Here is an 11,228-nt window from a genome sequence, read left to right on the forward strand (position 1 = left end):
AGTACATCCAGTGTTCGGGTCAGAAGACATCTAAAAGCAAGAAGACCAGAAGAAACGAATGTGCTTATTAAGGAAGAAACTGATAAAGAAGGGACTCTTTGGAATTACAAAAGCAGGAACTTATCTACTGGCTGCATGCGGGTAGCAATGTTTGTGGAAAGTACCGAGGGGAGCTATTTTTTGAAATAAGCATGCGCAAGAGTAACGCAAAGTAGCAACAAGTATATAAGGGCTTGCTGCTATTTTTAGAATGCACAAGAATATATAAGAACTTGCTTGCTAATAAAGTTTGGGCTTGACTTCCAATCATATTGATTGTCTGTGGCCTTGTCTCCAGTGGCCTGCACAAGAATTCGTCCCCACAAGCATGTCTGCTCAGAAATTCAGGGAAGTGGAACTGGATCTTCAAAGGAGACATCAGGGTCCATTGCAGCATAAATCATGGCAGCATAAGTATTATAATTTCAAAGATTACCTCATATAAAGAAAAAATCAGGAACTGTGTTCTGTGATATGAAGCATGAACTTCCTTGGGAAAAGTAATCAGCGTGGAGTAGCTTCTGATTTGGAATGGTAAAGAAAGCTGTTAGTCGTTTGATACAAAGCTATGTCAAATGATTCAAACATCCTTCAGTCAAAAGTAAGAATAAATGTATTGTTTCATATGGAAGCTCAATTTTTTTCATATTTTACTGTGACAGGATTACATTCTATATTTCAGATGCAGCATGAAATTTCATACAGTAGCATGACAAAAGGTCTTGATGTTTTCCTGAACTGCTTTCATTCATCATAATATTTTCTTTGATATCATTCATTCTGGGTTTGGATTTATGTCCTACTAGGATGAGGAATGACGGCAAGCAGCATCTGGCTGCAGGTCCACAGGAGAACAGCCATGAGCCCATGTCTGCATGCCAGGGAGCAGCTGAAAGCAAGGCAGGTGGCTGCCTACCTTTGTCAGTGACAGCAGAGGTGGTTCCTGCCACTGCTAAAGAGGAAGGAGGACAGTCAGAAAAGGAGGAGATGAGGAGGAATGCCACCCTTAGTGCCATGAGAGCTGCTGTCATGCAACCAGCGTTGTCCAGCACACAGCTATGGATACATGGGGGACAAGCATGGGGTTCTGCCTTTCTTCTATCGTCCAAACACTCTCAGTCCCCTTCTGGAGGACGGCTTGGAGGCCAGCAGGATTTACCTGTGAGAACTGGGACAACTCCATCAAGGGCAGATACCTGGGCCAAAGGCAAATGCCCAGCCTACAAACAGAATCACATTCACAACATCTGGAAAGACCAAACCAGCAACAGGCCAGCCCTTGCACTACCCCTTACCTCCCGGTCCCAAGGAGAAGCCTAGAAAGGCTGAATTGCACTTCCAGGCTGAGAAGCTCCACCCTGAGCAAAGGCGTTCTTTGCATCTCTCCCTCTACTCTGACTGTCTAAGCTCTTAGAAGACCAAGAGCTTCTTGAAGATGAAGCCAGGCATTCCACGGCAGTGTACTCCATGGCAGTGCACAAAGAGTAGCAACGGATCGTGCAAAGACATCAGAGAGACAGTTGTTGCTTTGGAAAAGCAGAAAACTGCAGTGCTGCCAGGAAGAAGTGCTGGACCTCATCCTTAAGGTCCCTTCTAGCTACTTTATTAGGTGTTCTTTTCAAGACTAGCCAATAAACCATTAAACAGTGAAACAACCACCAAAAAACCCCAATAAGCATGCCTCCTCTCTTATCTGGCACTTCAGCAACATCATCTGGGCTCCTCTGTCCCCTCCTGGTCTCCACAGTCCAGGAAAGAGTTGTTGTGAGCCCAGCCCAAAGCCTTTGAGATGGGGAGGGGTGTACAAGGGCAGGCAAAGGCAGCTTCCTCTGGTCTGCATCAAGAAGAGAAGAAATGCTCACGGGTGGACCTGACTGGTGACTCCAGTTGAACAAGCAGCACTAGGCCTAGGAGCAATCCCAGCTAGGTGAAAGGAAGATTGTCACCGTGATATAGCAGGAACCCCCTTATTTGCAGGACGAGGCGGTGAGACAAGATACACACCAGTATGGTTAACAGTCAAGCTCCAATGTTTATTAGATAAACAAATCCTTATATATTCTTGTGACAGCAAATCCGTGTGTTGCTCTGGCGCATGTTCATTTCAAAAACTCATTACTCTCAGCCTTTCAACAAGTGCTACTAAGCATGCACAACCAGTAGATAAATTTCTGCTTTGTTATTCTAAAGATTCCCTTCTTATCTGTTTCTTCCCTAATAAGCAAAAATATTTTCGCTTTTAGCCATTGTTAATCTAGACGCTGTTAGTCTTCTGACACAAGTGCGTCATTAATTTAGACATCGTTAATCTTCTAACTTGAATGCTGATGACACTTTTACATTGTCAGTGACGCAGACAGTTCACAACCCGGCATATGCACCCACAATTCTCCCTTTTCTTTTTATTAAGGCCTCTATCATATTTACCACACAAGACAGCAATAATCCCACTATGTACATTGTCTTGCAGTTAGTAACCATGCCTAGAGATAAATTGAGAGAGATCAGAAAGATTCACACAGCACATACCCTCAGATTCTTCGCATCCATGTCCTGGTGCCAGTAACAAAAATCCATAGTCGCTTTATTCTGCAAGACATCATGCCTTATACTACCTTCATCTGTCAACAAGTTACTTACTATATTAGATGTCAAGTTAAATTGTTTTACACTCCAACAGGCTATTTTGTTCAAGGTGGATAGAGCTTTTACAACTCCTATTCCCGGGGGCTAAGAGAGAGGTAGTGACAATCTCTCCAGGCCTCCACAATGCCATTTTATTAAAGGATACACAGCAATTTATAGACTACAATAAAGTACACGTGCAGCTATTTGATTGCTCATAGGCTAAAGTTACTTGTCCATGCGCCCTTTTTACCGTCTATGATTGGTCCCGGTGTGGTGTGCACAAGCTGTTCTCCTGCCAGGCAAACATCTTGTTTTCCACAGTCCAGCTTCCTTTTTGCTACGTACGCAGTTTCTTAGCCCCTTGGCCTTGCAGGTGTTCTTCACAACAGCTACAGCCTGTTGTTACAGTGAGGCCACTCGGTTTGGATCGCTCATAATGTGCCCGTTGTTTTCCAGCCATTCCACAAATCCCTCTTTTTGTTTTTGAGCAATCCAGACCCCTTTTATTGCTCAGTCCGTCGTTCTCAAAACACTTCCACACACAGTTTAACATCATTAAAAGGATTATAATGACAATTTAAACTGTCCATGTAAAAACAAATCTTTTAACCATCCAGTAATTGGTAACCTTTTAGCCAAATCATTATAAAATACTCTTCCTTCTTCAAGATGTAAACCCATCGTGTAAGTATCACTACAAAACCAAATATAATTTATCGGTACTGCTGAAGGAGTCACGTTTTGCCATCCTAGCTAGACTGTCTGATTATACCAACCATGTGTCAGATAGGCTTTTTGTCCACCAAACTATATACATCCCCAGGCCTGATCTTGCATGCTATTCCCAGCTACTGAGGGAAGAGAGCCTCTCAGTTCTATCTCCAATCAAACAGGTCTGAGATGGGTCAGCAGCAGTTGCTAAGCCCAGGCAAAATGCCTGCTGTCCTGATTGATTTTTCCCTGCCACCTTGGCACAACTCAGCAGTTTCTTATCTATCCTATGAGGCCTGTTCTTCATCAAAGCTTAGCTGTTTGTCAGAGGCTGTGTAAGGCCAATGCTTCCCAGATCTCCCCTTTCTTGGTTTTGCAATAGCACCTGCAAGACTTGTTTGAGAGCTGTATCAATTAAGGGTTAGACAAACTTTAAAAACATAGCGTACCTAGAATAGTTCCACAGAAGGCTAAAACAATACAGAAGTTATGATTACTGATTAAAAGAGTAGGTTAATTTCAGTACCTATAAATAAGGGATATGACTAAATACTACAAAATAAACAGTAAGGAGAACACGGAGTAGCACGCTTACTTAGTGGGGTACTAACATTCAGATCCGCAATTGCTGGGGAACCCTGGATGCAGTGAGAATTCAGAGTGCCCTTCCTCGCAAACCGGAAATCCTACGTGATGCGTCCATCCGTAGGTGAGGCATCCAAAGTTGCTGCAAGCAGGTGCAGCCTCTAAATCAACAGGCCAAAATAACTGACAATTTTCTTTGAGCGGGAACATCTGATCTCATCCTCCTGTTGGGTTCCACCCAGAGCCTGGCCAGCACTCCAGGGGGAAAACCAAGGGAGTTTCTAATAAGGTTAACCACTTGAGCTTTTAATTCTTAATATTGCTAAACAAAGAAAGTTGAATACACACATTCTTACAGCATTTCATCCTTATTAATAACTACCTTTCATCTAAACTACATTTTTCACTAGTGACTAGTAAGCCTAATTTCATTAAGGAGTTGCAATTACTGTTAGCATTTTCTCTTAAAAGAATTAGCAACTGTAGTGTAGTTTGTTCTGTTGCAGTAGCAAACATTACCCAGACATTCTGCTTAAATGATCAGTTGAAGAGACCACAAACTGTCCGCATAGGGGCACTCACAGCACCCACAGCTGGATCCTGAGTGCTGGCTGCCTCTCACCCTCAGGTGTGGTTGCATACACCTTGCCGGTGACCATTGGAGACTGAGACCTGTGGAGACACAAGCATAACCTCTTCCCCAGGTTATTAAAAGATATGGTCCTTCTCAGTTACTACTTTCTAAGCTTCTTTTTAACACTTGAGCCTTGTTCTGGACTTCTTGTTGATCTGGTATCTGTGATGAGAAATGACACAATATTGGTGGCACCTGTGAGACAGGGGAAATGTTTAAAAGGTTCATGACATATAATGCCTTATTTACCCTTTTGTGAGGTGTAGATTGATATCTTGCATCTTGCCCCTTTGTCGTTGTTGTCATTGTTGTTGTAATAGACACTTTAGCTTGCTAGATGTATGCTCCACAATGACCTGACCGGCCGGTGAGAGAAATGCAGGTCAGATGCTTGACTCCCCACTGTATGACAGGATGCAAACAGTGCTCCAGAAAAGGTATTAACAGACACATGTACGTATTTTAACATCTGAAATGCAGCTAAGTGAGTGACAACAGATTGCTATAATTCTGAGGAGGTGAGTCCCCAATGGTCGACACCACTTCCCTGTTGAAGAGATGGAGTCTTTCTGGTATTCAGGTCAAGTTGATAAAGAAAATTGGTTTTGTATTGCCCTGGCATTCTGGTGGAAAAAATGCATGGGTTTTTCATCTCACTGAAACAGCAGAGCATATGGCTGTCCTGGAGCCAAGACCTCTCCCCCTTTTTGTTTTTTCAAAAGCGCTTTCAAGGTTTGGCGTGTTCTTTCTATGATGGTTTGACCCGTGGGGGAATGCAGTATACCTGTGATGCTTATCTGTTTGAGATGGTGTTAGCTATGTGGTGAAGATCTTGTTTTGCTTTCTCTGTAAGTACTCTGGGTGATGTCAGTGAAGGATCTTTTCATAAAATATCAACCAACCTATGCAGATCATCATCAGTTAAGCCCACAACAGCTGTAAGCAATTTATGGTTTCTAACAGTTTCTGTAAAGCTTTTAAAGTCCTAATATCAGTTTTAAGTTTAACCTTTTGCAGGACAATAGTCTGTTCACAAATTCTTTAGCCCAGGTACTGCCTGGTGATGACATCTATACCTTTTCAAGCGCTATTTGCAACACCATTTGAGTTAGTGAGTGTTTGGTTAAAGCAAGAGCCTTTTCCATGATCTCCTGTGTTTCTGTTGCTATAAGGATGTCATCCATACAATGATATATAACAGCTTGGGAGACCTGGTGGGACTTTTATGTCTTATGGTAAAATAACACAGTGGTATTGTTTTGCAGGTTCACTAATATTAATAGTGGGAAAAGTAATTTTAGGTGTGATAAAAGAAATCAATCCTTTAGATCAATTACTACAAGATGCCAGTTTCAGGTAGTCATTGTTGGGGAGGGCATTCATGGTTGTAAAGTATTTTTATCCTCCATGGTATCATTAATATGTCAGAGATCATGTAAAAGTCACTATTTACCACTTTTCTTTAAAATAAGAAACTTAATTGTCCCTGAATTAAATCATTAAGGTGGCATGACTTTTTCCTTGGCAAGGGCCACTGACCCTGTCACACAGTGATTCTGTTTCCCAGGTTAGTTTCAGGGTGGGTTGTGCTGCAATGGTGATTAAGACAAATTTGATCCAGTTTGAGTTCCCCATTGAGCCATACAGTCCTGACCCCAAAATGTAATAGGGGTTTATATTTGCTACCCAGTTTTCTGGGCCCCTTACATGAATGAGATCCTTGCTTTGAATTGCTACAGCATGACCACCAGCCCTGAAAAGCATTTGAGTCACCGGAGCTAACAGCCAATCTGCTCACAGATATTATGGTCACATCTGCACCAATATCTAAAATACCTGTCAGCTCAACAGATTTTTTAGCTTTAATGAGAGTACATTTTACCAGAAGTCAACCTTGTGTCACTGTCTGAGTCAAAAAATATTTAAGGGGTGCCTGCTGATCCAAATCCTGAGTCATCACGGCTTCTCGGCATAGTATTAGGGGGAGCCACAGTAAAATAAGGAAAATGAACAATTTCTGACCCTTTTGTTACTGAACACAGGGGTGCAGACCACAATTTTGATTTTTCTCTTCATAACCAGCATCGACGACCCCTGGTAAAACAAACAACCCCTGTAAGGTTGCAGATGATTTTTTGACAATATTTCCATTAGGCAGATGGTACAGAGGTGCACTCTCCCTGCAGAGTATGCACCTAAATTCAAGACAACAATGAACACAGAATTACCGCCTCCTGTTAGAGGAGATGTTTCACTTGGGACACTTAAACCCCTGAGCCCGAGCAAACCGCGGCACCGATGACCCAGCGGGTGGGCACTAGGACCCTGTCGTTCCTCCCTGGCCACTTCCCTGGAGGGCGGAGAACTCCGCAGCTGCAGCTGGGCCTCGTCTCCCACACGCAAAACAATCGCACCGCCACACAGAGGAGCCCCTTACACTTGTGACTGACACAACATAAAATGACAAATATTGCAAATACGAAAACATCATTAAGAACATATGAAGCCATTGCTGCATGGCAGTGTCAGCACCTTCTCTGTGAAAAACCTGCCGCTTTTGGCGGGGGGGGGGGTGCCGAGAGCGCAGTGCCGGGCTCAGCTGCAGGCGGCCGCTCCGCCGGGGGGGGGGGCTCGGGGAGACCCCGGGCCGCCGCCGCCAACTCCACGCCTGCAGGTGGTGGGGGGGCGCGAATGCCGAGCACAGAGATCCACACGCTCGATTTTCCAGAGAGAGTGCTGTGCTGGCGTGAATGCCGATTTTTTCTTAACAGTGCTAGCCGATTTTATGGGGCCAGTTGATATCCCTGAGCAATTGCCTCCAGTACAGCTGTTGGAAATGAGTTTTGCAGCCCATCCTCATTAATGCTTTTCTGTAGATCTTTAATAACAGAAAAATGCAGTCCTTCCCAACGTGGTTGATGTCCCATCTCATAGCTTACAGGAGCAAGAATCTTTCTCGCCATGTCCATATCCCCTTGCACCAAGGTTTTTCGCCTCACTTTTACCCACAGATCATCCCCAGCTAAAGGGAGGACACAGGCCAGATTCAGGATTTACAGCATCAGGGTCTAAAAGATTATCACAGCCAAAAGACCCAGCACATAAATCTTGCTCCCAGGGTTCAAAATATGCATCCTCTCCCTCTGTGTTCCCATTCTCTGTGTTAACAGCCTGGCCGCATTCATTATTTTATCTTTTTATTATCTCAAAAAAAGTTCTCCGTGCGCTCACTCAGTGAGCTTTTTAAGATTTCGAAGAGCTGTTTCTTCGCCTCTCATAGAGAGGATACTTAACAGCAGTTTTAGGGCCGTGTCTTTTTCCATACCTGCAAGATCTCCACGCTCCGGCGTTTCATCCTGTGCCCTTCTGCATCCCCGCCTGCAAGCTCCCGGTATCACCTTCGGTGATTCTTCGGAGTCTTCCGCATTTAAGCGAGTTTCCACATTTAATCGAGTTCCACATTTAAGTGATAAAAAGGAGGTCCCTGTTCAGGTGGCAGGAGCCCCCTGAAGTTCCCTTCAGGCCTACAGAAGCCCCTGTAGCAGGAACCCCCTTAGTTGCAGGACGAGGTGGTGAGACAAGACACACACCAGTATGGTTAACAGTCAAGCTCCAATGTTTATTAGAAAAACAAATCCTTATATATTCTTGTGACAGCAAATCCGTGTGTTGCTCTGGCACATGCTTATTTCAAAAACTCATTCCTCTCAGCACTTTCAACAAGTGCTACTAAGCGTGCACAACTGGTAGATAAATTTCTGCTTTGTTATTCTAAAGATTCCCTTCTTATCTGTTACTTCCCTACTGAGCAAAAATACTTCCGCTTTTACCGTGGTTAATCTAGACGCCCTTAGTCCTCTAACACAAGTGTGTCATTAATTTAGACATCGTTAACCTTCTAACTTGAATGCTGATGACACTTTTACATTGTCAGTGCCGTAGACGGTTCGCGACCTGGCATACGCACCCACACCGTGAAGCTGCTCAGACATGGCGCATTGTGGAGCCTCCATGCTTGAGAGCGTCTAAACACGGCTGAACAGAGACCCAAGCAACGGGATGCAACTGGAGCTGCTCTGAGAAGGAGCTTGGACTGGAGACCTCCAAGTGCCTCTCCCAACCTTTGTGCTTCTGCGGGTCTTTGAACATAACCTGTCCTGCCTTCCCCAGGGTCCTCCCTCAGTGGCCTCCAGCAGGCTCCTTGCATTGTCCTGGCACAGCAGCTCAAAGGACACCAGGCCCTCTCGTCCCCTTCTCCTTCAGAGCTCCGCGTACGTGAAATGGCACCTCTCCACGCTCCAGAGCGGAGCCAGGGGATGGGGAAGAAGAGTCCACGCAACAAGTGGCAATCAGCAGTTCTCTACAGAGAGCTGTCAGACCTTGCGCAGGCCGGCTGGATCTCCCTTCCCCGCCGGTGGGATGTCTTCATGTTTTGCCCCCTCTCAGCCACTGCCAAGCACAGGGGACTGTGCCGCTTACAGGGCATTGGCTCAGTGGAGGGTTGCTGAGGACCCCCGACCCTCCCGCAACATGGTTGCCACCATCTCATTGAAGGGAACCCTGGCACGGGATGAGGAGGGGGCTGGAGCCCAGGGCTTACGACGGGACGTGGAGGAGGGCAGTCCCTGTGCCCAAGGGGCAGCCTTTCTCTTGGACAAGCATCATGGCAGGCGGAGTGAGCCCCAGGAAGAGGACCCTCAGCCCCTGCGACTCTCCTTCTCCCACATTTGGGCATCTCTCAGACCACAGGCCCACCACGCCCAAACCTGCCACAGTTGCCACACACCCACTGGCCGCCGCCACAATCGACATCACAATGGCCTGGTGACGTCACAAACACCCTTTTGTTCCGGCCCTATAAAAACAGGGACCCTGCAGCTGGCCCACAGGTTGCCGAGCTTCCAGGCGCTCAGAAGCCAGGCATAACTGGAAGGAAGAGGAGCCGGAGCATCGAGGCGGGTGGCTGCCTACCTTGGCGTGGGACAGCACAGAGATCACTCCCACCACCGACAGACAGGAAGACAACTCCCAGCAGCCTGAATCAGGAGGGCAATCAGCGGAGGAGGAAGAGGAGAAACATCACCCCTAGTGCCATGGGCGTGAATGACCTTGCTCCTCGGACTGACCGCAAGAGGCGCCTGCCTGCAGACCCACAGGAGAACAGCCCGGAGCCCAAGCGTGTCTGCCTGCCAGGGAGCATCCAGGGCAGCGAGGTGGGTGCCTGCCCACCTTCATCAGTGACAGCAGAGAGAAGGTTACCGCCATCACGGGCAAAGAGAAAAGCACCTCCCAGCAGCCTGAATCAGGACGACAATCAGCGGAGGAGGAACGTCACGCCTGGTGCCATGGACGTGAATGACATTTCTTCTCGGACTGACCGCAAGAGGCGCCTGCCTGCAGACCCATGGGAAAACGGCCCGGAGCCCAAGCGTGTCTGCCTGCCAGGGAGCATCCAGGGCAGTGAGGTGGGTGCCCGCCCATCTTCACGTGAGAAAGCAGAGAGAAGTTTACCATCACCACAGGTAAAGAGGAAGACACCTCCCAGCAGCCTGAATCAGGAGGGCAATCAGCGGAGGAGGAGGTGGAACATCACCCTTAGTGCCATGGGCATGAATGACCTTGCTCCTCGGACTGTCCGCAAGAGGCGCCTGCCTGCAGACCCACGGGAGAACGGCCCAGAGCCCAAGCGTGTCTGCCTGCCAGGGAGCATCCAGGGCAGTGAGGCGGGTGCCTGCCCACCTTCACATGACAAAGCAGAGAGAAGTTTACCATCCCCACGGGTAAAGAGGAAGACACCTCCCAGCAGCCTGAATCAGGAGGGCAATCAGCGGAGGAGGAACGTCACGCCTGGTGCCATGGACGTGAATGACATTTCTTCTCGGACTGACCGCAAGAGGCGCCTGCCTGCAGACCCACAGGAGAACGGCCCGGAGCCCAAGCGTGTCTGCCTGCCAGGGAGCATCCAGGGCAGCGACGCGGGTGCCTGCCCACCTTCGCGTGAGAAAGCAAAGAGAAGGTTACTGCCACCACGGGCAAAGAGGAAGGCACGTCCCTGGAGACTGAAGGAGGAAAGTCAGCGCAGGAGGAGGAGGTGGTGGAGGAGGAACAACACTACCCATCGTGACATGAGAACCACTGACTGCTCTCATGCAACCAGCGCTGTCCAGCAGACAGCTGTGGACACACGGGTAACAGCATGGGGCCCCACCATGTCTATCTGCTGAGAAGTGCTGTGAGGCCCAGGGGCAGCAGTGCACCAGACAACGGTGTGGAGCCCATGGAGGTGAGTCCACCGGCTCCCTACCAGCTGCCCGGGCATAACAGTGCACCAAAGGACAGCGTGGAGCCCATGGAGGTGGATCCAACTCAATAAACAAAATAAACAAAAGAATAAAAATGCTTCCATGCTCTCTTATTGGGCACTTTGGCGACTGCATCTGCACTCCTGTCGCCCCTCCTGGCCTCTGCCTTCTGGTAGGAGGCTCTTTCTTGGAAACTTCCTTCTGTGCCCACCTTTGTGCTTTGGCGGTGCCTTACCTTCTGAGGTTTTTAAGCTGTAACATCAGTAACCTGATACTAGTTTTTTCAATGGAGTAAAATTATCATAAGAAAGCGTTGAACCCTAGGAATG

This window comes from Athene noctua, chromosome 2 (genome assembly GCF_965140245.1).
Source record: "Athene noctua chromosome 2, bAthNoc1.hap1.1, whole genome shotgun sequence".
Classification (NCBI taxonomy): Eukaryota; Metazoa; Chordata; class Aves; order Strigiformes; family Strigidae; genus Athene; species Athene noctua.